General features: G+C 44.4%; 2 long non-coding RNA genes across 2 annotated transcripts; one reads left to right on the top strand and one right to left on the bottom strand.

Moving 5' to 3' along the window:
- Positions 1-6,032: 6,032 nt before the first annotated feature.
- LOC135907608 (uncharacterized) lies at positions 6,033-8,063 on the top strand. Its single transcript, XR_010566069.2, has 2 exons — positions 6,033-7,025; positions 7,435-8,063. It is a non-coding gene; the product is annotated as an uncharacterized lncRNA (long non-coding RNA).
- Positions 8,064-20,384: 12,321 nt separating this feature from the next.
- LOC135907666 (uncharacterized) lies at positions 20,385-25,576 on the bottom strand. Its single transcript, XR_010566083.2, has 5 exons — positions 25,487-25,576; positions 22,571-23,607; positions 21,829-21,897; positions 21,424-21,513; positions 20,385-20,543 (listed from the first exon to the last, which is right to left on the bottom strand). It is a non-coding gene; the product is annotated as an uncharacterized lncRNA (long non-coding RNA).
- Positions 25,577-25,827: the final 251 nt, after the last annotated feature.

Genomic DNA, 25,827 nt, shown 5'->3' with positions numbered 1-25,827 from the left:
GCTGTGGCTTAGCTAAGGTTACGCCCAGGATGCGAAGCATACTAGCCTTTATTTTAACGCCACAGCGTTAAGGAGCTCGTGTCGCAGAAAAGCCGGTGTCGTCGGTGTCGGTGTCTGTGGCGTTGCACCTCATGAATAAATCGTTGTCGCGCCGAATGCTGCGTTGCTCGACGCTCACCGCGTCCGATGCGGGGGGCGACGCCGCGAGCGACGGCGCGAGTTGGAGCCCCGTTTCTGCTCTGTCATGACGTCACGTTGTCACGTGGTATTGAAGGCGACACCGCCGCGCCTGAGGAGCTGGGTTGAGCTCTCGTAATATGCTTCGCATAAAAAATTGGAGGACGCTAAACCTACGCTTTTAAGAGTGCAACGCCGCCAAAACATTCAAATATCCCTGACTGCTTCTCACGCTTATGTAACCGCAATGTTTACCTGGAAACGCTTGCCGCGAACGCTATGCATGAACGCGAGCTTTGTGCTGGAATCCATGGCCTCTTGCGTGGGCCGTGATGCGGCGGAGGCGAGCGCCAGCTGGATTTGATGCAAGGAACCGGGCGCGTCGCTCCGTGACCCACAAGACACCCGTCGCGCCAGCGCGCGCAAGACGGCGGAAGCCGTGGCCGGTCGGTGAACGCCGCAGCAGTGTTTGCGTGTTTGAAGGGGATTCTTTGAGTTTTCGCATAACAGAATTCTGTCTTCTCGTATAGACAAAGTACAAGTCCGATAGCTATCCTGTCTGTAGGTTGTGTGCAAGTTGTAGTTCACGATTTTCTACGTATTTTAGGTTAAGAAATTCAATAACTTCAGTCCATTCCTTGCATCATATGGAAGGCTTCGGTATACGTGTTACGAAAATTTCTTGCCCCGGATTTGCTGTCGCGTTAATAACACTCTTCTGGCGCATGCTTTTATGGTGTGTGTTTACGCTGAATCTGCCTGTCAGATACATGCTTATTTCACAAAAGCCCACTCCCAGACGTGGCAATCAGGAAATACGGTGGCTGAATGTCTCGAGCCTTAGCGCTGACGCGCAGTAGCTCTTCTGTATTTCACAGGAAGAATGCCACAGCAACAGTTTGGTTTGTTGTCATTCACTTAATTACAGTAACATATATATATATATATATATATATATATATATGTGTTACTGTAATTAAGTGAATGACAACAAACCAAACTGTTGCTGTGGCATTCTTCCTGTGAAATACAGAAGAGCTACTGCGCGTCAGCGCTAAGGCTCGAGACATTCAGCCACCGTATTTCCTGATTGCCACGTCTGGGAGTGGGCTTTTGTGAAATAAGCATGTATCTGACAGGCAGATTCAGCGTATATATATATATATATATATATATATATATATATATATATATATATATATATATATATATATATATATATATATATATTACAACGGATGTTTAAACAACACTTTTTAAATACTGTTCGCTATCTTATTGCCACAACTGGCTGTGCCACGTCAGTCGATAAATTTTCTTTCGCTTGTTCTCTCAGCAACGCGCTCTGAAGCAGTTTCACCCACTCTGTATCAATTTTCGCTTAAATACCTGGGCTGCTTCGCCATAATACATTGCTGTTAGGTCCTCTCGATTCCTGGGAGTGGCCGTTTTCTAATAAAAAAGTCATGTACACACACCTATAGAGACGACTGCATTTTTCATGGTTAAGCTAAATGACGCGCACTCTCGACGAGGTGATTCACAGGCTACACTCAGCGAATGCAAGTGCTTTTTCCGATAGGTAAACACCAAAATAAAACGGGAAATGGGCCCTGAACACGCACACAAAGGGACAGCGTAACTTAATGCGGAGGGTGACGACTTGTATACTACCGAGCCAATTTTGGCGCTCGCCACTAAGTCGTAGCACAGTGTGTTGAAAATTCAAGCATGTGAGGCCCATGACTCGCATGACAATGCACCATACATTAATAACGGCGGTGACGATGCTTGGGGGTAGCGCGCTGCTCGGCGCACTCTTGTGTGCTAGTCTTGAATTTGTTACTAACTCGCCGGGTCCTCCCAACTTCAGCATGGTTTGTCGGACAAAAAACGCCCGCATTTCAAGGCCTGTACTGCATTCGGTAGCGCCCAACGCCCTACGTACGAGTCGAGCACTTTCCAGTGCCAGAACTACACACAAAATAAAAACAAAGCACACAAAAAACAAGACCCATGGTACTCTACGGGACGGCGTATTTTCTATACTGCCCAGCGAACTTCGTTCACGACCGCGAAGTCTCGCCCTGGTGCGTTCAAACCTCCACTGCATGAGCCCAATAGGCATTGTGCTGGTGAGTAACCCACGCGTAGGATCCACAGTTCTGGCATGGAGGCAAAGTGAAAAGGCAGACAAAACGCGGGGCGGCCCGAATTACGCGGTACGAAGTACGCGGTACGACCATAGCATTAGCATTCCTCGAATCTTATCATTCGCGCCAACCGTTGCTTGTTTCGCAGCTCGCGCGCGGCTCGCTTTTTTGCCTCTTTGATTCGGTGGCTGCCTGATTATGATAACGTACAGTCGAGCGCGATTTGAAGGTTATCGCGCGAGCGTCGACCAGCCCAGCACTCCAGGCACCTGGCGGCCGGTTTCGGGACCGGAAAAATCATGATTTCGCACTCTTCTCTCCCTCGTTCGCTGTTACATACAACAACCATCACCCCCGCGACAAACTCACCGCCCTTTCTCTCTATTCTAAGCTTTCCATTTGTTGCGATAAAGTGTGGACTTGGTTACCTCGTATCTTCGCGGGTGATAACAAAATTGGTGGGAAAGATCTGGTAAAGGCAGTGCTTGGCACTTCTTGATTTTACGACTTTGAAGTTGGAAAAAATATATCAACGCAGCATCGCTTCGTCGTATCGCCTTTGTTAACCAATAAATTTCCGCAAAACATTTTTTTCATAAGGGTATATAACGGCTGCAATGATCGATGCGATCCCAGACCACATGTCGCAAGAAAAATGCCACGACGACTTACGGCAGAGGAGCGCCAAGAAATTGTTTCATTGGGAAAGTTTATGTCCCAGCGAGAGATATCCCGGCAGGTGAACCGTCCTCAGAAGACAGTAAACCGCATTCTTCGAGCGTTTCACCGGGACAACCGCTTGGAAGATGCCCCGCATCAATGGAGGCCTAGAGGAACAACTGAGGAGGAAGACGCTCTGATAATAGCTGCCGCCGTCAACGATCCATTCATGACAGCGAAGAAAATCAAAGAACTTGGCCTTCGCCTAAGCCTTTCGTCCATCCGAAAGAGACTTAACGCTGCGGGTCTTAAAAGCCGCGTGGCTGCGAGAAAGCCACTTTTGACCAGCGAACATCGCAGGAAGCGTCTGGAATTTGCGCATCGGCATGAAACATGGAGCGCTGAGGACTGGCAACGCGTCATGTTTAGTGACGAATCGACATTCACTACCTGCTGGAACCAGCGACTCCGTGTTTGGAGAGTCGATGGCTGCCGGTGAGATTTAGTTTGTTTGCATATCATTTCACACCTAACTTTCCACCTAACTTTCTGCTGCCCCCTGTTACGCTTTCCTTCTCTTAAGATCCAGCGCGTTACCCATCCCTTAATGACCATTGGTTGATATGCCTTCTAATTACCTGCCTTGCTCATGCCCATTTCTTCTTGATTTCGACTGAAGTGGCCTTAACTCGTGTTTGTTGCAGAATAAGGGAGATTTTCGAAAGTTGGTACGGTGTCGTTTTTGAATTTACCAGAGTGAAAGACAGGGATGTGAAGTTTATTGAAGTAACCGCACAAGCATGCACCAAGCGTGGCTTTAGGACCGGCATACCATAGCGGAGTTTCAGTCGAAGTGCGAGTATGTGTGCAAACCTAAAATCTGCGGTCTCTAGCTGGAAAATATGCACGTCGCTCTGAAATTCTTCACCTCAGTGTATCACGAGCTGCAAATACCTTAACAGATTTCGCTCAGTTTCTCATTATATAGTGGTAACTGCCCTGTGAGTGTTTTGGTTACTAAATTCGATGCACCAATTTTATTGCAGCTATGACGATGAAAACGCCCGCAATGTCGCAGCAAGCGGGCGTGTCTCGGTGAACGTCTGGGGTGCTATAACCTACGCCGGTCAGGGTCCGCTCTTCCGCATCCCAGGGAGGCTCACGGCCGAAGTCTACAACGAGATCGTCGACACTGTTCTCCTTCCTTACGCCGTGAATGGACCTTTCCCTGACGGATGTTTTTATCTCCAACACGATGGCTGCCCTGTTCACACTGCATCCTCAGTGCAGGAAAATCTGAACAATTCTGGAATTGCGCAGCTCCTCTGGCCGCCAAGGAGCCCCGACCTGAACATAATTGAAAATGTTTGGGGTTTAATGAAGGCACGGTTGGCTCGCTCCACCTTGACGAACACTGACGCAGACACTCTGTGGGCAGCCGTTGAGAGGGAGTGGAATGTTCTCCGACAGGACACAGAACTGGCAGAATCACTGTTCGCTTCTATCCCGAAAAGGATAATGGACGTGAAAGAAAAAATGGGCGCCGCGTTGAAGTATTAGGACCGAGGTCAAAGGGTTAAGCCTGGGATAATGCATAAGAAGCATTAGTCTCTTTTGGAAGCCAATAAAGAACGATTGAAATTAATTTGTGCCTAATGAACATTAATGGGTAAGCATCGATGACACGGCCATTTTCAGAGGTAGTTCGTTGCTTAGCCCTCTCCCTATACGATGCCACTGACGTCGAAAATGAAATAATTCTTTACACAACCATCACTAAAATTCGCAGCACTATTTAGAGACTATAGCAGCCTGAACAGATATCGAAACGGTTAGTGTTTGTCAAATTCAAACGCCTTAGTGACTCTGTCGTTCCTCATTTGTCTCTTATTTGTGACCCGCTGCTCCGGCTTGGCGGCAGCACACATTCTAATCCCGACCGCATTGTCTGTTCTCGGCCTCAAGGACCAGCTTGCACATGTGGATCCTTTCATCGGTGATGATTTCCCTCTGCCTCGCACGTGTGTAACTACAGAGCCTGGAAGGGAACATCATGACTAGATCTATTTTTCTTAGTTATGCATAAAATCTATCCATATTTAGTGCAGTTATTAAAATTACTATACTGCCTCCTACACACACGCACGCATGCACGCACGCAGGCGCACACACACACACACACACACGCACACAGGCACGCACATGTATACATGAAGAATTTCAAGACTTTATAGAACTCTTCAATGTATTAGGAGGCATTCGCGAAAAGCAAAATCATTGCGCTGTCGTTGATTCCGAACTTCCGAAGACGTGTTACAGCAACTGCGGAAAAGTTGAAATGAGAATATCAACCGTAAGGTTCATTCCCACGATGCCATTTGTCGTTTTTAACCAACGGGAGCGCTCATCCTGTGGTCGCTCCTTGCAACAGTGATAATAAGATGGGTCGTGCTGCAGTCATAAACACAAGAAAATCGTGATGCGCCGGGACAATCAGACAGCTCTCGACGACCGCACATAAAACATTCATTTTTAAAATGTTTAGGACATACCTGGTTACAATATTTCGTCGTAGTACAACTGGCGGCGCGAAAGCTAGGAAAAATAATAGAGATATCGAGCATATTATCCAGACTGGCGTTTTTACTTTCCGCGTCCTTCGTCGTTTTCCTTGGTTGGAGCCTTCGAAAATAAAAAAAAAACAGTGGAGGCAGGCCGCACACAACGGACGCATCGCGGGCTTAAGCTAATGTGCTTGGTCACCCATTCTTCTTGGCTCAGCAGCAATGACGTTACATAGGCTAGATACAGCTTCATAACGCCCAATTTCAGATAATACCGAAGAATACGTCGTGCGCACTACGATCACTGCCTGTTCGCAGAACCAAAAAAAAAAGAAACTGATAGCCCAGCAGGGAGTGACGGCTGCTGAAGGAACAGCAAAAAGAGTGAGGGAAGCAGGCCTGATACCACCCTCGCCTCGGCAGAGAATTCTGGGCCATGGCGCTGTTCGCGTTCCCGGTCGACGCTCGCGCGATAACCTTCAAATCGCGCTCGACTGTACTGCTGTAACTCCCGAACATTCTTGCCGAACTCCCGCTTGAATTTCGTGGTATAATGACGTTTCTGGCCAGAGTGACTTTTGCACACAACAATCAGATCGTGCGCTTACTGTCAAGGCTAGGGCGTCGCCACCGTCGCTTGATAGAAACAGCATCGATTACGTATTGGCTGCTTTTTCGAGGACTGTTATTTCCTTTACGTCGCACCCGACTGGTATCCATAGCATTCTGCCTAGTGACGCCCACAGCTGTATCCCTCAGTTCTTCTGCAGGATGGGGGACAACGTCGTCGACAGGCTATTTAGCTACCTCGATCGAGTCTCGCAAGAAGATCTTTTGTCCCTGGACGCCGAGAACATAGAGTGGCTACCGAGACTCGGCAGCCTGCTGCCAGAAACAGCAGTCCGAGAATTCCACCACGTGCTCGCCGATAGCGGCAGCACGAGTAATTTCTTCCAGCGTATCGCCTGGCTCATGTGTTGGCTGATGGAGCGGAACAAGATTCGCCCATGGCTGCTCTACCGTTTCGGTGCCTCGTTCTTGCAGGCCAACCACGCCTCGCTTCCGGAGGTCGTGGCGAGTATACTCCAGCGTCCAGGTTACCGTATGACGATTCAAGTGAGGCACCGAGAAGGAACCTACTACGCCTGCATGATAAACGGTTACGCGTCTCCAGACAGCGTGGCCGACGTAGTTACGTGCTTGGTCTTCTGGCACGGCCAGTCCTTCGCGGCCGCGTACGTTGGCCGATTCGACCACCAGCGCCGACTCGCGGACGCCCTGCATAACGCCCTAAACGGCGAAACCGTGGAACTCTTAGAAGGCCTTCACACTGACCTCGAAGCCGCCTTTCGTATTGGATGCCGAAACTTGATCAGTTCATTCAGCTATCGTATAGCTGTTGGCCCGCCACCCGGTGCAGAGTGTTTCGTGCCACAGCAGCAGCATGCCAATGTACCAGGCAGGAACCCCGGTAAGTGAAATAAATGCTTTTATACTGATAATCAACATCCTGCCTAGGCCAAACGCCTGACACTTACACTGCCGAATTGATCTTACTTGCTTCAACTAAACCCATCCCATATTTAAACAAATTACGTTAATTCATCGTCATCTAGCCTTCCGCCACAGTTAGCAACTTTTTATCTTGATACTTGTGCAAGCGACGTCTGTTTACCCAAAAACTACGCACCATTCTGGCACTGGCTGTGTTTAACTAATTGCGAATTGGGAGTGAAACTGGTGCCATGCTTTTCTGTGAGACTTTTTGATGTGAAACATGATTTGGCGGCTTCTCGCGTTGGTACTTTAGTTCACGTATATGTCTTTATTCATTGCCCAGTGGCGTTCACTGTTCACCTTTTTTTTTTCTATCCATCTAGACTGATTTCTATGACAAACGGAGACGTAGGGCGGATGGCCGCGATTGTTCGAGTACCGCATCTGCAAGCAGAGATTTGAAATGGTACACGCAGTGCCTCACGACTGATTTGAAGAAGGCAGCCTGAAGCGATCCCTGGGCAAGACTTGTCAAGCGCCGGGTAAGCATTCGAGACACGCCGGGTAACTAATTTTCGCCACGGGTGCAAGGATAGCCCTTGACAAGCAAATTGCACTGGCGGACCGCTACCGGAACCACAGCAGCTTTCATGCGGCACGACTGGAGTACGTTCTTTGTCAAGAGCTTTGATTCGGCATGCCATTGTGACCGCAACTGCTGTGATGAGGCCTTGTGCAGAATACCGTGGAAGGTGAACTGCACGATCCAAGCCAGACACTAGAATTAACAGACCGGTTCCCTCCTGTGCCCTTCGAACAGCAAGACGCAATTCAAGAGCGCTCCTGATAAATATGTGGGGTTCGCGCGCGATGTGGGTTTTATTGACGTCGCCGCTAAGATAAGCGGCAAAAAATTTGTGAATGTGACATAAGTGACGCCAGCATGAGTATGCTTACTAGCTGTTTTCATCATTGACAAAAAAAAATAAAGACAATTTTATTACCACCTTGACACTGTCACGCCCATTGTGTGGCGATTGCTCTAATTTGAGATTTATTGTTCGAAAGCGACAACTAAGCTCCTGGAAAGGTATTAGTACATCGCAAGGTAAGTCCCTATCAGTGACGTTATCGTGCAGCCGTACTTTTTTTATGGCGAAGCTCAATAGGGATAGGTTCTGATGAACAATGGTGTGCGCGGGCAAGAGGCGTGTAGAACGGAACCAAATATATAGCCGTTCAAAAATAGAGAAAGAAATTCAACAAGAGGTGAGTCTCTTCAAACATTGGCAACAGGAAACGCGTCACGCGTAGCGTTACTCCCATACATTAGCTGACGCTAACATGTGAAAAAAAGTGAAATAAATTTGGTCAGCGTTTTATTGCCTTTTCAGCACTTGCCTTTTCCCCTCATTGTTCGTTTAGCATTCCAACTACCTATTCCGTGAATCTTCAGCAAACACAAGCTTCTCAATTTTCTGTTCTTTAGTTTATTAAACATGTTACGCCTGTAGAGAAGAGAATGCATTTAAAACGGTGATCGAAGCAAAGGTTGTCGGTTGGTTTTGTTGCGTCGTCGCACATTTTCTTATCGCTTGACGAACCTCCCCCGTCAACTAGTACTGCTACCCAGAGCAGGAGAAAAAAGAAACAGTTGATTTAGGCCGAGCAGATTAAGATGCAGGGGCAAGTTGTGTCACGGTGCGAGTAACCAGTTTCAATTGCCTTGCGAAGAGCAGCATGGTGGCTTTGCACTGCGTAATTCTGTCTGCGGTGGTCACTAATTTAGTCCGCTCTTGTGCCAGATGTCGTCACAAATATTTCACAACAGTTGTAAACCTGCGCTTGAGTGGGCCGCTGTACAGACTGAAATATAGGTGATTACACATTGATGCCAGTTTGGTCAATTTCTTGGTAATAAAACAAACGACGTTCAATGATTCGAGGCATATTCTCCATGTGCACAACTCTTTCCTTGGTGAAAACCGTAGAAATGTACTGCAATAACTGCAATGCGAACGAAATATCAGGGAGACCAAGGGTCTGACATTCAGCGACAGAATTTCTGTTTGCACATTTATTCACCCTTTCTAAGCAAGTGATTGCTTGCGCCCTTCCAGGTCAATTATTGTTGCTGATCCCTTACTTTTTTTTCTCCTAAAGGCTGATTTTGCACTCGTGTGGAATTAGGTCGAAACATGAAATCTTGCGCTAATTCCACTGGGGCAGTGCATGTATTAAAGCAGCGTAACGACCACCTAATGTCTTCAAAATTGCATAGACGTCTTTCATGATGTGCTTTAAGCGGCGGCCAGCAATACAATTGAAATGTATGTGGCCAACAAGCGGGTGTCCGAGCACTCACTGCGCGCTGGGCACAAACGTGGTAGATGCTTTTACATTAACGTGACAAGTGCCGCAACCAATAGCATTTCTTGAGCACCCCATCCATGTATACGACGATACTGCGCCAGGAACGCAAGTCCCAATGATGCATCAGGTGAAGGTAGAATGTGCTGCGTAAGCCGCCTCAAGTGGAACGTGTCAACGTTGTCGTACCGAACCGAGGAAGAAAGGAAAAGTGAAGCGGCTGCCTGCGCGTGCCCTCCACCCCTCCGCGGCGGAGCGCTAATCGCCGGAAGGCTTGTCTCGGACAAAGGGGGATGCGCGACATGCGAACTCTGCCGCGTGCCCGCTATGCGCTAGGAAATGTGATGTGCTAGCATTCGCATGCGTGTAAACGCAGCTGGTATTAGAGTCCACGCACTGCGGCTGAAATACAAATGCTGCAGTTCTATGCCGCGATATGGCCGACGAGTGATTGTGACTGCGCGGCGAGAACGGATTAGTAATGATGAGAAACCAACGCCGTACACGCGCTTCTCTAAGATGACGGGTCGAACACGACACACGGAGCAACGACACTACGTGTGGCGACGACACTATTGTCAAATTCACAGATCATTCTGGCACATTCCACACGTACAGTTCTACAAAGCTGCAGACTCAAATTATAAGACATAGACCGGGATGGTCCGATGGCAACATCTAGTAGCATCCAGGTAGCACGCATTGCGCTGCAGCGGAGTCACCCACACCCCCGCTGACGTCGCACATGAAAGGGTGCCACCTCAAGATCCAGGGGCTAATTTCAGCTTTCACGTTTGCGATGTCTGCAGTTCACGAGGAGAGGAATAAGCAGTGCCGGTGGCATGGAAGTTGGCGGGACAACACACAAATGCTAATGTTCCGCCCCTGAACAATGTTGCGAAGCATGTGGTGGTGCTGCCATCACAGTCGGTGCGGTCCAATTATGTCTGGATGAAATATACGGGTGCGTATATTTCAGTCGGCAGTATTAGGACACAGAGCGAAGTTTTCGAGAGTTACTTTGCACATATTGTTAGTTTGAAGCAGTGAACCGTTTGCTTACAAGCATGCTCCTCGTTTATGAACGTATTTTTCGTGCGCGCATCCGTATCGCTTATGCATTGGCGGTAATTATGAGCTTTCACTATGCTGGCTTCGGGAGAATGTTCGAGTTGTATGCTAGATATACCCTAGGCGGCACTTGCTCGTGGTTGTTCTCTGGCTCACTGAGGATGAAGTGGCGCCGTTTACGTTAGATACAGCTTCGTGGGAAGCACTCAGGTGGTTCAAATCTGCCTGACCGGAGTTTATGCTGGCGTTGTGACGCATCGTGCGTTCAGAGTGATGTGTGGTGACATATTCGAACCTACAATCACTCTAGGAAATCACTCGCGCATTTCTAAACATTCGTTTACCAGTGTGACGTTACTACAACGACCTCACTGTAATTCTAAGCTGTCGTTCGGCAGATATGAGTAGTTAAGAAACATGCGCAACGATCGTAACGGCTGAATTAGAGCGTTCACGCGTAACGCAAAGACGTAGGATCGTTCCCCACATCTAGCAAGTAGTGTTTTCTTCCCCTTTCATTGCCATAAATATAATATTTCTTTGATTCATTTAGCAAGTACAAGCAATTTCCCCAATGTTCTCCTTGGTGTCTTTGTTTGTTGTCTTGTCATGATATGATTATTGAAAATCGGGCCCCTTGGTTAACCCGTTTCTTCTCGTTCTTAGATAACGAGGGTCTATAATCCGGCAACATTGGTGCCTTCGGTTAGCAGGTGCAATTTTATTGACCAGTTGTCTTCACCCAGAAAGACCACGTACTGTGAAGCCTGCGCCTGAAAGTATGGTCCACATCCTCCGCCAAGGTTTCTCACTGTTGGCGCTGGCTAAGACTCATAAGGTTAAATCTAATAATAACAAAGAAATATCAAAGAAAGTGGATGGGGAAACAGCGCCACGGTAGCTGAATGGTTAGAGCATCCCACTCGTAATGCGAAGACGTGGGATCGATCACGCCCAGCGTCAAGTTGTTTTTTCATCCACTTTCGTTAGCATTAATATATCACTTCTTCAATTCGATTATTAAGTAGAAGCAATTTTCCCTATGTTATTCGTTGGTGTCTGTTCGCTTCTGATGAAACGGGACAAGTGAAATTATACAACCACTTTGTTCCAGTGTTAGTCATCGCTTCAGCTGTAGTCCTATTGACGCTCAGACTAAGTTTTCACCCTGTTTGGGAGACCGCGCAGTGGTTTTGTTATAAAATTTGTGGCAGAAACCATCAAAACTTATTGCCGAAACCAGTGATAGCTTTCTCGTTCAGCTTGCTTCATATCCTCATGCCATCTATGAATCACGAAACTTTCTGGGCATGATAGCCGACATATGAAGTAGTAATATTCGTGCCAACCATAATGGCGAATGATATAAGGACATAGTGTATGTTGCAGTCGGTGCACCCGAGTTGAACCTAGGCAGCAACCCCCATAATCCCTATCATCAGGGCAGCAACTTCGGTGCAATGGCTATCCATAAAGTGGCCGTACTCGACACGGAGATGTATGTTGCGGTTGGGGTGCTCTCTCTGTAATTTATATTTGGCTACATATCTCTTCCGTCCCCGTGGTGCATAAATTCTGGGAAATTCGCCAAGGATGGGCCCATGCGAATATGACACACGCATTGCGAAAACTGTCTTTTTCAGGCAACCCCCAGCTACAGCCGTTGTCATGTATACTAAGAAAAACAGCAAGCTTTTTATTCGCGCACATACACGTGACCCATGTTGACGGTTGGGCAACACAACATACAACACACACACTCAGTGACCAAAGCTACTAGCTATGTTAGGTGATCAGGTATGTGTGACTCTTTTCTCTGCGACATTGTGCAGTGATCCAAAGTGTACAAAGCTGCTAAAGAAAGCTATCTTTTTTAAAGAAGTGGAATGGAGTGAAAAAGCGATAACTTTATTATACTGTTACTAAATATTGTGCTCTGCAACCGGCATGTCCCTGCATTCTATGCTCTCAAATATTGCAAGAACGACTGATGTGATCTAACACAGATGTCTGAACAGCGGCATATATTTCACATCGCTTGCATGTATACGTAATTTGGCAGCACTAGCTGCCTAATAATTGCTGGGAAAGTGTTCCTATTCTGCAGCATATGTCGCAGGCAAGTGGATGCCCTTGTGGCTACCCGGCAAGATGCGGAAACCACGACCACCTGACCGACGTTCTCAACGCGAGCACGGAAAACATCTGTCACCAAATTTTGCAAGCGACTCATCACGCCATATCCCAACTTAGGCCATCTATTTTATAGCGAATACTTCAGCATTGGCTCACGTTAAGTACCAAGAGGCTGACCGAGCTGACGTTCCACACTCGGTTCCAGCTGCCACAGTGAGTTTTAAAGATAGGCTCAGCAATAAAATACATTTATTGTAGTACCAGTAATAGCTGTACTTTGCGCAGTCCCTGCATACGTTCCAAACTTCATTACAGAACGTATGCACTCCAATACGTCCATTTGTTGGAGTTAAGTTGGTGCTTAGGCACATTGCTGTTTCAATGCGTTATTATTTAGTAGAAAACAGAGCTGGCAACGTGCACATTCGTTGGGGTAGAACACGCAGGCCCAGATGCTAGACGCTGATGCAACATATGAGTGCCGGGCCTTGTGCAAGCTATTCAGCAAGAAGACTGTAGCAGTGGTCGGCAAATTACGAGCTGATTCTTGTACTCGCAGAAACCTTCGCATTTAAACGGGTGGCCGCACAACCTCTACATTGAAGTAGTCGAAGCGCTTCAGTGATCGTGGCGTCCATTGCGATCTTGCAGGTCACTCGCTGACTTCCCACGAATATTCCTGAGCCAAGATGTTGCTACCATGCACTTTCGGCATGTCGTCAAAGGCGCATGTTCAAATATATCTGTGCTGGCATATACTGCTAATGCGGCACATGGCCAACTAAGTGTTGTGAAGCGCAATGTTTCTTTCCAGCCTACGGATGGTGGTTCCAGCCTATGCCCCACACTTCTGGAAATGCTTTGATAACACGTCGCAGTATTGATCTAATAGTAAATCTGTGCGTATCTTTTATACAGTTTTCGACACTGCTACCGCGGAGCAATAATGGTGATACACCACTGTTGTGCAAACGGACATTGCGGAATGTGGTGGCTTCGAATTGGCGTCCATCTCGGATGCCAGGAAACCGTAAAGGTGCGTCAGCCTAGCGCCTCTTCATCTGTCACCATGGTTCATTTTCTGTGAAACCAGCACACGAAAGTTTCTCTTCCCTGGTTAATGCACAAAATCATTTCTTTCTTTACTCATGATAACTTATGCTTGAATGTACAAGCATGTGAACCGCGAAAGGTACTGTGGGCCCACAAAGTAGGACGAAAGACGACGAGGTCTGCGCACGCTTTGCGGCAGTTTGTCGTCTGTTATTCTTTCGCATCGCTTCCATTGTGCATCGATGATGAGTATATCTTGGAAAGGTGTATGGGCGACTGCGAAGGATTTATCATTCTTTAATTTCAAGAAAGAATTATCTGTGCAGCCATGAGCATGCTTTAGGCAGCGGCACATTCGACACGAAGCGTAGCACACACACTTGCCTGCATTCCTAAAGCCCCACAGCATCCATTCAGAAACTTTTGCACGCACCGTCACCTGGTTTTTTTCTAAGCGATGCAGCAAAAAACCGTATGGTAGTTATTGAGTCCTGGGAATGGGCATCAAAGGTAAGAGGCGACCGGTTAATAGATCCATTGAGAAAATAAAGGATTGCTGGAATTGCTGTCATAAAATCAAGTTAGCGGAAGAACTGGCTGAAAGCAATCTGTGTTCCATTTTAAATACGTGAAATTTTTCACAGCGAGAATGTAGGAGGTAAATCGTGCACACAGTATTTGTGTAAGAACTGTTCACATGCTTGAGTAGGTACCTTCAAGAAGAAAGGTTCCAGCTGCCACAGTGAGTTTTAAAATATGCTCGGCAATAAAAATATATTGTAGTAGCAGCAATAGGAGAGCTGCGACGCTACTTGGCGGAATATATATAAATAAATTTATTAACACATCTTCACGTGACTGAAACAAACAGGAGAAACATTCGTTTTTGCAGCGACCTTACAGAAGCCTTTGGCTGACCCTCTCTACTTTTAATCCCCCTTTTCCAGTGTCTAAGTCTTCACAACCTTCCTACAAAAATAAACAAAAGCGCAACTTGGCTTTAGCGCTAGTGCCATAGCAATGCTGACACCGCTGCATGCACCTTCACTATATAAACAATCACAAACACATGCATCTTTAAAATCGCGAAGTGTCACTGCTAAAGGGAAATAGGCACACAAACAAATGTAACTTGTTATTGTCAAGTGGCCTATATTGTGAAACTTTCTACGTATATGCGGCATATATTTCACATATGTATGTGTGATATTTCCATCCTAACGTTATATGCGATACCCGATCCTAACGCAGATATGGGATGCCACTGTGAAAAGAAACTGACACATAAACTGCTTACCACAGCCGCTTGTTTGCACACACACGCACACAGAGAGAGAAAGAGAGAGAGAGAGCAGAAGCATATTGAGTGCGGCCTGATATGGCTTGCAAATATTAACTACAACACCAGGCGCATAAAATACTAATACGAATGTTAAAGCAACTCGGTTTCGGATTAGTTCCGGTACCTTACATATTCTACTAGTGGCTGCCGATGTCCGCATGCGTATTGTCAACTCACACTAGCAGTACTTTCTCGCTGGATATTGTTGCTCGGCGCTTTTACGAAAAGATGACAATCAAAATAAATATCCCTAACAACATCTGAGAACAATACTGCATCAGCAGAAATGACGATGTCGTTACCCTGTGAGTTAACGCACGCATCATCGACCTTAAAGAAACAACGAACTAACGGAAGGCAACCTATCCTTCAATTGTTGAAACAGAGACTATGCTGTGGCGAGTGGGCGTCATATAGTGCCGATCAATTCAAAACATTTGTGCACATTGTACAACAACCGCCGATTTACCACAATACGAGGTAAGCCCTAGCAGCAGAAGAACACTTAATTAAAGCGGGCATCGAGCATGTGATTAGATTTTTTGTCACGACAGCTTGTGCACTTGTGCTGTGATTATGATATAGAAACGTAGAGTCCCGTTGAACTCAAGCCGTATTGATGTTAAAAGTAATCAATTTGTTGGTAGCGTTGTATGGCTCTCTATGGAGAAACGCAATGACGTATGTAGTATTCGATGTAGATTTCCGTTAGATGCATGCGCTTGATCTATAAATGACTCCTGCCACTTTCAACGCGTCAAGAGAGACGCTGCCCATCCAAAGTACAATCACGCTACAATAAACTAAAATTGACCGGCTGCAGACACGGTCACGCCATTTTCACATTGCCAGAAACATCAATGACTACGCTACCCACCCATCATGGGCCAAGTGTCATTGATCTCCGAGCGAGCACAAAAACAGCGTATCTCTTTCGAAACTCAATCACTTGAATATGCAAGAAACCACAGCTGAATGTCACGAGTGTTTTCAAGACTACAAGATTGAACGGAATAGTCTGTATTTTGGTCATTTATGTTGCCAGCATGTGGAGGCGTCTGCTCAGGCACACTAGTTACAGTTTACGGTTGAGGAAATATTCTTCCATAAAAAAAGTTCACATATTAGCATCACGGGAATAAACGCCGCTAGGTATAAATCAATATTTTGTACACTCAGTCACTGTTCCACCTGGCTGTGAAACTCTATCTGAGTGAACTGTACTTTGTAAGTAGGTTCAAGCCTCACTGACCTAATTTGAGAAGAAATTGTAAATTCCATCTCCGTCACTCCTCGTGATTCTCAATTGAGAATTCAATGCATGGTAGAGCATGGATGAGCCACGCATGATTTCATTCGTGCTTAAGATCCGGGATGCTTCATTAGAGCTTCCCTTGAATTTCTCTAAACTTCTTTCTATGAATGCTTCGAATTCGTTAAGTTCAGCCTCTGTGGAGAAACCAGATGCGAAAACTTCGGGAGCCTAAAAATCTGGCCCCGGGCCAAATTTCCTTTCGCCGCGACGAACGTTTCTTCCACTGGGAAAGATTCTTTCTGAGAAACCCGTATGCGATTGATTTTCCATTGGAGGACACTTTATTATATTGACGTGCACAAACCATGTTTAGCATTTCCTTTTCTTAGCAACGTATGCGCTTCTGTGCTTAGTTGACTCTAACAAGACAGGGGCTTTACCATCATTATGGGTTTTTCGAAGAAACTGCAATTTAATTTTGGAAAACTCAATTGCGCATCATTAGGAGATGATTCTCCATTTTACAAAACAAACAAAAGCTTCATTGAAAATGGAGCGGTAATCATCGGGGCTAAAACTTTCTTTATTTTAGGCTTTTTGTTCCCAGATTCCTCGCATTTCATTCACGGAATATGACATTAATGCCGTGTTGATAACAAACACACTTTTGCATTGATCGCTAGCACCGGAAATCACAAAATTGGGATGGCATAGTTTTTGGTTGCAGTAAAGCAATAAGTAATTTAATAAGGAGACTCACAAAATAACCCGCCTGATAGACTCACAAAACTCTCTTCAGTTTCATCAGTTCCTTAAGGTCCTAAACCTACTGTTCGGGTTGGTTTCTGGTATGCCCAGTAAAATAAACTATTTCCCTGTACTCATATTACATTTGTTGATTCAATATTCACTTTGGCAAGCTTTATTAAATCAAATTTAATACAACCAATCAAGTGATATATAGACATGTGACGCGCTTTGAATATACATTGCTCCAACTTCTGTGCAGGCTAGAATATACTATTCTCTCGCGCGTACATATAGATATAATTGAATTCACAAATATTTGAATCCTGAGATCTTTGTCACGGAAGCCAATTGGCCACCCAGTCGTAAATTACCTTTATATTCAATGTTCCTTGAAAGCCAGTGCATGAATGCGGTTTTAAGTAAACATATGAAAGGCCTGTTATTAAAGAAAACGCGTGATTTTGGTAGAATGTTTTTTCATTGCGCTGGTATCTATTTTGTTTCATGTTATTGCACCACAATAAGTGCAATATAAGGCAGAATGTTGAAGCAAATGTTACGCTAACAGTATGCGTTCAATGCCTGAATTTCAGGCTGAAATTGTCCTTGGTGTCATGGCGTATTTTAGCTGTTGCATAGAGGCGTACCTGTGGGTGCTGCAATAGATACGAATGATTAAGAACAAAGACACTGACCCGATGTCAGAAACGTACAATGAGCAAGAAGTGCACAAGGATTGCCGCACAGGGCGAGCTCAAGTCGAAGTGAAAAGCGACCCGAGAAATCTTCGCAGCACTTGACTTCCTGTAATCATTCGTAACATTAGTTAACCTAAAGTGACTGCATGTGTATGCCGCATAAAAGTGTAGGTGAGCCAGCTTTTGCAGAATTGCATGAAGTCGCTAAAACTCTATATAACGGATATTTCTTTGCTATCAAGGTATCCTACGGTAAACATCAATTCCCAGTGCAGCTATACTACAGTGAAGTCCCACGTTTACAAATATAAAGTTATAAAATCAGCGAAGCAAATTGACATGCATTAGATCGCTTTGTTCATGTTTACTTCGTGCAGTTGAACAAGTATTTAATATTCGCCATCAAAGACTTATGCAATGACGGCGTAAGCAGAATCCAGCAAGCAGCAAACACATACCGTCCTCAAACACGCCTCCAAGTGTGTAGAATAAGTAAACTTATTTTAAGTAAAAAAGGTTATATTGTAGAATGGATGCAGAAATTAAGGTAAAGTCGTCTTCATTGGATAATAGAAGCTGCGTGCACTGGCTATCGTGCATAGAACCTTTGGGCATTGCAAGATCTCTGTGTAATTTCTCGGAACCAGCATAGAAATTCCGTTTATGATCTATCATTAAAGAGTTTTTGAGGCACCGACAGAGTTGGTTTTGCAAATTTTATGAATTACATTTTGGATCGAGGATAATTTCTTCGTTTATTGGAAGGATTTATCATTTTCTTGTATTAGTTTAGTCGCACACGTATTCGTGAAAAAAATATGACCGTCTACAGAGGGTTTCAGCGTCTCCATGGGCTTATCGTGTCTACTACAGAGCAATTCTTTCGTTTTTCGAAAATCACGATGCTAAATGTTTATTTCATTTGTACAACCAGACTTCCTATCATGTTAAAGTCTAGATAGGCTTTTTAATTTGTATCTTATATCGAGGAAGAATAGCTCCCTATAAGTGGCAGAAAGTGTGCAATTAAACAAATTCTGTACCTGCTAGCAAATTAAAGGCTCATAAAGGAAAACGCTCATAACAGTCGACTGCGGTCGCTTGCTATATTTAAACCACTGGCTTTCATAACAGATGCGTTGATTTTGGGCTCGATCTCGGTTAAAAATCCATGACTTTCGACTCACAGTGGGTACGTGGCAACGGCGTTGATGCTTATTGCAATGAAGCCATTGCGTGGCCGTGTCTGCAGTGGCTCATTCGTGATGCATGATGTGACGCGTAAGGCTTTGCGCCTCTAAAGTCAGTGGACGAAAACCAGTGGCTGCACTACCTAATTGTAGAGGGTACACAAAAGAAAGCAAGAGGGGGTCCGTAAAAGCACGAGCATGGCCTGGAACATTGGGTCCCAAAGGTCCGTTTGGGTACCCTAAGGTGTTTGGTTACGCAAACTTGAAAAATTGCCTCTTACCCCTGTTGTATGTTGGATGGACAGCGTTCTCGCAAATTATATTGATGCATGCTTAATTCATGTCTGCAGTTGATGTCAGCAACCTGATGACACGTGCACAAAATATATGCAATGCTATTTTATTGAACGTGCAAGGCCACAATACAGAATAAACGCAGGGGCAGTTTCGTCTTTAAAAAGGGACGGCTCAAGTTTGACGGGTCTTGTCTTCTTGGTATGTAATATTCAGAGCACTAATTGATATTCCTATTCAGGAATACTCTCCTCTTCGTTAAAGTTCCAACTAAAACAATAATTTAAGTAGCATTTTACAACTGTTGCGACAACTTCAGCTTGATCATACATTCCTGGGCGCCCTACGAATGAATACATTGAAAGAACGAATTCTGGTTGTAAGCATTTACTTTTAGAAACAAGGATCACCGTCCCGTTTCATGGCTGATTGCGAACCTGCACAAAGGGAGATGGCGAAATAAATAAGAAAAAAGTTATCGTATCTCACATTTTTTATGTGAGTCGCCTTTGTTCTTCATTTGTTTGATGATTAGACTAAGTATTGCAATAGGACATTGCCATTTAGAATGATAAAATTGTAAACACGCTGCACCTGTCACGAGAAATGCGCCACTTATAAGGAAGACAAGCCACATATGCCCCGATATTAGCCACATAATGTTGCTTCCCTTGTAGAAATTAGATTACTGCGTCGTCGAGGTTAACCACTGATTACAGGTAACTTGGTAACAAAGTTACAAACAGGGAGAAGGTGCCTGAGAAAGGCTGGCCTACGTTTCGATAGGGACACTTCGTCAAAGGCGGCCTTGTCATACAAGGTAGGCTTGATTTAAAACTAATCAATCAGCCTTTTTAGGCACCTTATGCTCATTCAAAACTTATATACCACCTTGTGAAATTCCATCTGTCGGCCACCTTTTTTATTATGGTTACAGTTGGGGTCTTTGTTATGACGAATATCGCAGATCTGGTCTTCTTTTTTATGAAGAAAAATCAGCGACAGGAGTTTGAATGGCTCGAAGTACCTTGAGCTGTCTCGTACAGGACGTGATACGCAATGATGCTTCGTAGTGTTTTATCACATTAAATACCCCAACCCCCACGCATGATAGCGGTTGCGCATACATCAGCGTCAGGCACTTAGATAAGCAAAGTGAGATGAAAGCGAAAAGTTCTGCCCATAAAATTGGCATTTAATTGCCGAAAAGTGGTTGCCACATGGAAAGCGTTCCTTTCGTCAGGCGGTCAATATATTCGGAGTACATGTCCACTTATTATTCATGGCTCGTCTGGGACAAGATGACGGTGTACGTTATTAACGCTCCAGATATCTGTGGTGAGAAAAAGAAACCAATTTGGAACATGTATTTCTTGCATGAAGCACAGAAATGCAACCAATCTATTATTAACTGAATAATGGCAAATCCTTTCAAAAGGCTACAGGTGTTATACATGTGCGAGATCACGACCTTACAGAATAACAGAAATAAACAAGCCCTGAGGTAAGGGCAATAACCTTCCTCGCACTTCCCACTGACGTAAGTCATTTTGCGAGGGAAAAACCTCAAACAGTCTTGCTAAGTAAATATTGGCAATTTACTTTTGCTTCGTAAACATTCTATACACATATTACACTCCGAAACCCGGGAAAAGTAAATATCATGAGAAAAAATTATTTAACATATTAATACATATATTTATAATTGTAAATTAATTTATGAAATTACGTCGAGTGCTCCTCCAGCAAAGAGAAAATGCGTCCTCCATATCATCGCACAAATTTTAGGGCTAAACAATGCTGGCCAGTTCTGCTCGTCGCAGTTCTGGAGGCACAACGCTTAAGCCTCTTGATATTGAACTATTGAATACAACGCATTGTGATTCTTCCCAAGCTATGTATGCTTATGCAAAAATTTATGCTTACATAGCCGTGCAAATGAATTATATATTACGGCGTTCAGCGAATGCAAGCATACGATGCCCTCAGTATAGCCCGGATATTCGTGTTTGTGTTCTCATGATGCAAGGCGCTTAATAACAGCAATATTATCAGCGTACGTGTTTACTGCCTCCATAAATTATGTTATGGCCTAGCTACACACTTCGGAAAACTATGTACCAATGTATGCGGGCATGATAGAGATTTGTGTATGCCAAATACGTTCATAAAAGTTTTTTTTATGGCCAAACTCGGAGCAGTGGAATACGTACTGATACGATGAGTGATTGGTCAAGGCGAAAGAAACCACCACCGCTTATGCACAGTCGTTCAGGGTCAATGGCGTCATATAATAATTGTGCCTGCGAGTATAAAGAAATGGTATGACAAATGCGATATTCTCATCTTGTAAGTAAATTTCTTGATGCGCTGCCAACTCATTCACACTTCGTCAAATTTGGCGCACACGGTACCGATTGCCTGTATGAGTAGTCATATAAAAGGCTCTAATTTGTTCTACCGAAATCAGGCGCCATCACCCTTCTCAAGTAATGAAGTTTGCAAGGCCCACATACTTTGACAGTGAAGAATAAAACTATATAATATTGCATAAGTGTAAACTGACAACTTTTTAAACAAACGAAAATAAACTTCTGAATGTTAAAAAAAACTATTACCTGTCTGTAGTACGAGTATGTGACGGCACGCATGGAGGACGAACGCACGGCGTCTCTGAGTTTCTCGGCCTGCAATATTCATATACGGAACTCAAATATTCCGGTAGCATTGCCCATGTGCTACAAAAGTGCGCAATTGCAAATCCTCGCAGGCAATAGATTTATCGTTCACAGCTACACTTGGTACATAGCCGGCGTGGAATATTACGCACGGCTTCCTCAAATGCGAAGGAACTATATCGTAAATAGAAATAAGCGCATTAGGTGTGCAAATTGAATTATGTAAAATGAGCTTATATGCAACCTTCTAAACGTAGCAAAAAATGTTTAAATATACAACAAAACTTGTAACTATTACTCTGAGAAAGTGTATAGTAATACAGTAACAATTATCATGTCATAGTCGTCCATCATGCATCAAATAAAAAAGAACAGGAAATGCTATACGTACAGTTGTCCACTTGATATGTACGGTTCAACAATGGTAGATCTCGCGAAAAACTTCCCAACAGTTCAAAACAACTTTCCTCGAAAATGCACCTAACGTAGATGTCATAAGCTAAAGAACAAGCAAATCCTTCATTGCATACTAGTTCTCACTACTGCACATCATGAGATACTCTTTCTAAGTAGGCAATATAGCTGTTGTTACAGAGCAAACCCTAATTATTGCTGCGACAAATTTTGTAGGCATTATGCTCAGTACTGCACAGAGCGAAAGAAGAGTTGCTGCAATACTTACCACGTCACGGAAAGTGTAGCTCAAAGTTGCAAGCTCCGCAATACTCAGTGTGGAGTGCGTCGCGTACAGGGGCGTTAGGAACGCAATGTTTCCAGTAGAACCAGCATTCATAATGCTGTACAAAGCCATGCAGTTGACCCACAGGAGGCAAGCTGCCGAAACGCAGATAGCCGGATTCCACGTGTCGTTCATCCTTCTCTTGAGAATATTTATGGTGCACATGTTCCCGCGCACCGTTTCGAGCTTTCTGGGCGCCAACTCGATGGACGAGGCCCGTGATTCAGCGGACACTGCTGCCTGGGCGACCTCGTTCAAGCATTCTTCAAGAGCTTCGTGCTGTGCGCGCACGTACCAGACTAGTACTTCGAAAGTCGAAGTCATAACAAGGTACATGATCGTATCGTAGAACGTGAACGCAGACACAGAGAACAATTTACAAAGTACTGCTGCCACACCTCTTTCTCGTGCAACATTTTCGGCGTCCTCCTGTGGAATGAAAACTACGAGTGCGCATGTTGTGGCGACTTTGGATATTATGAAGAAAAGCCTGAGGAGATAGAGTAGCCAATCTTTTTTGAGCATTTCGGTGAATCGGGGACGCCGGAATTGCGATAAAGTTTCGTACTCTGCACTCTCGCGAAAGAAGATGAGGAGCTTCTGGGATCCCGAAATCATGCAAAATAAGTTTACGTAGACCTTAGCTGTCGCTGTGATGGTCAGAATGAACGAAAGCGCTTCCGTAAAGTTAGCGTACGGTTCTTTTCGCATGATCGTCTGCACGATGTGGCTAGCTTGGAAGAAAGCCAATGAAGAGAGCCAGGCGAGTGAGTACAGAGAGTAAGGACTCTTCCATTTTAAAGCGCATTTTTCGGGGGATCTGTGGCCGAAGTTTTGAACAAACAGGCAACCGAAGACCCTGCAAAGCAGGCGACAAGGAGAGAACATGAGAATCATGAAACAACCAGGTGGTTTCGTTCTTGTGTTTCTCATTTCCCGGGCACCAGAAAGATGTGCTTTCATTCCACAGTGACTGCCACCTGCAAATATAACCCTCTGTTATGCAATGTAACACAAACAACTATTGGGGTGCAGAAATTGCAGTGTTGTAGAACATTCAGGTAGTTATGAGGAAGGCATACCTAAATCAGCGCGAAGACTGAAGGCAAAGAGAAGGATACAGGATGAACACCGTTTAGTAGCTGTACTTTGTTAGCAGCAAGCCATCAAAAAAGACAAGCTGCGCATTGATTCCGATAAATGGTATAATGGACTACGTCAGCAAGCAGCTGCGCTACCTCTGAATATAGAAAGCATCTGCAGTTTCATGCGCATAGTGAATAGTGTTGATTTCAGTTTAAGAAAGGTTTGAAACCACGGTAGTTATCTTTGTGTTGCCTTGTTTTTTCGCGCTGATTTCATGTATAAAGCTATAGAGAACCACTTTGCGGACTCTCGTACTGTAATTTTAGTTTGAAACTACCTCTTTCAAGTAATTATGAAAACTCAGGCAGATCGAAGAATATAAATGTAAAGGAAAAGGTCCCTGATAACACCTTCGGTGGTGTGGAAAAGTTGAGGGAAGTGCTCCTAAATTTATTTACATCATCAATAGCACGTTAGAGGCTATTCAGAAGTGATAACCACAATAGCCATGATTTTATTGCACATTCGTTTCGCTCGGATAAATAAGGAGTGAGACAAATCTACCTGTCGCTTTTCGTGTATAATGAGCGTAGATTTACTTTGCAACGCTCATCGTTACCACTGCAAAAAGGGCAATGATGCGTACCCCTTTATTGAAGGCATACGTAAATGTCCGAAAAAAGATTTTTTTTTCTACCGAAACATGTATAACACGTCTGGAATAAGCATAACAGCACAAAATATATATATCTAGCGGAATCTTTTGGTAATGGGCGCAATACCAGTTAGAGAACTAGAAGCCGCATTCACCTCAAGGTACCTATGGCTTAGTATAGATTTTGAACAGACAGGCCTCATCATATGTTAGCCACAGAAGTATATTTCGTTTGCTTCACGTGTGTAAAACAACTGGAGCTGCAGAATTCGCAGTGGCCTGTCTCCTCTGACCATGCTTGCAAAAGGAAGTGAATCGAATATCAATCCTATTCCTCGTCCAATGTTGCTACTCTAAATGAAGAAATGAAAATTCCTGCCACACATTCAGTGTTAACGGAATACATTCAACAAGGAACTTATATTCAACACCCAAACTCATAGAGAAATAAATCTGGTATGGTGCTCATGGGCAACACTTGTCAATAAAGACGTAATTTTGCGGCAGTCAATGACCCTGTCAAAAGTACACAAATTTGAAATTTCTTGTGATTTCTTCCAACGGTAAAATTAAAGAACTGCTCTCGTAAGTGGACTTGTCTGAATATCTTTCAATACTAGAACACATAGGAATATTTGCGTCCTGATATTTCATATATAGAAAGGGCTCATTAAATATCTTGTGCTGCTATACATATATTCTATAAAATCATTTATTATTTAGGAAGAGCCATCATAATTTGAATCAATGTACATTGATGCTGCAGAGCAATTTTACAAAATATAAAAATGCCAAATAGTTTTCAAAATTTGTGGTGGCCATGCTTTGCTTCTTTGCCGATGAGTACGCAATTTACACAAAACCCTCAGACAATATATCTGTTCGGTGCAAATTTTTTAAAACTCTGTTAGCTTCTATAATTATTCGGTGGCAGTACCTTGTTAAATCAAGCTGAGCAACGACACCAAAGCGTCAAAATAGGAGCGCTAAGGACCAATCCAATAGCCAAAAATGCATAATAAATGTTCGAGAATAGAGGTGCAGCCTAAAAGCATGCGTGAAATAGAACAGCCAGTTCATAGCGCACCTTTTTCGCAGCTAGTTTCTGTGCTACTTACGATGAGGCATGAAGATTATTCTCGCGAGATACTTGCTCCCGTCTTCTCGCTTGCGCAGCTTTTTGGGTTGTAGTATACCGTGCAGCCAAGCGGCTGCCCTCTATGTGTTGGGAAAGAAACTTCGGTTTTTACACTCCTATTGGTTGGACTAAAGTGTTCATCGATAGAGCTTTTATATTCATACGTTGCCAGAAATTTTTTTGTCGATAAATTGTGGGGCTAGAGCATTGATTGCCGCGCCACGAAATATTGTGCATGACAGCGAAACTTCTGGGCGTGATGCCACAGACTTCGAAACTTATGATTGGAGAATGTCGTGTTTATGGACGCAGGATCACTTG

This window comes from Dermacentor albipictus, chromosome 10 (assembly GCF_038994185.2).
Source record: "Dermacentor albipictus isolate Rhodes 1998 colony chromosome 10, USDA_Dalb.pri_finalv2, whole genome shotgun sequence".
Lineage (NCBI taxonomy): Eukaryota > Metazoa > Arthropoda > Arachnida > Ixodida > Ixodidae > Dermacentor > Dermacentor albipictus.
This window is presented reverse-complemented; position numbering and strand designations above follow the sequence as displayed.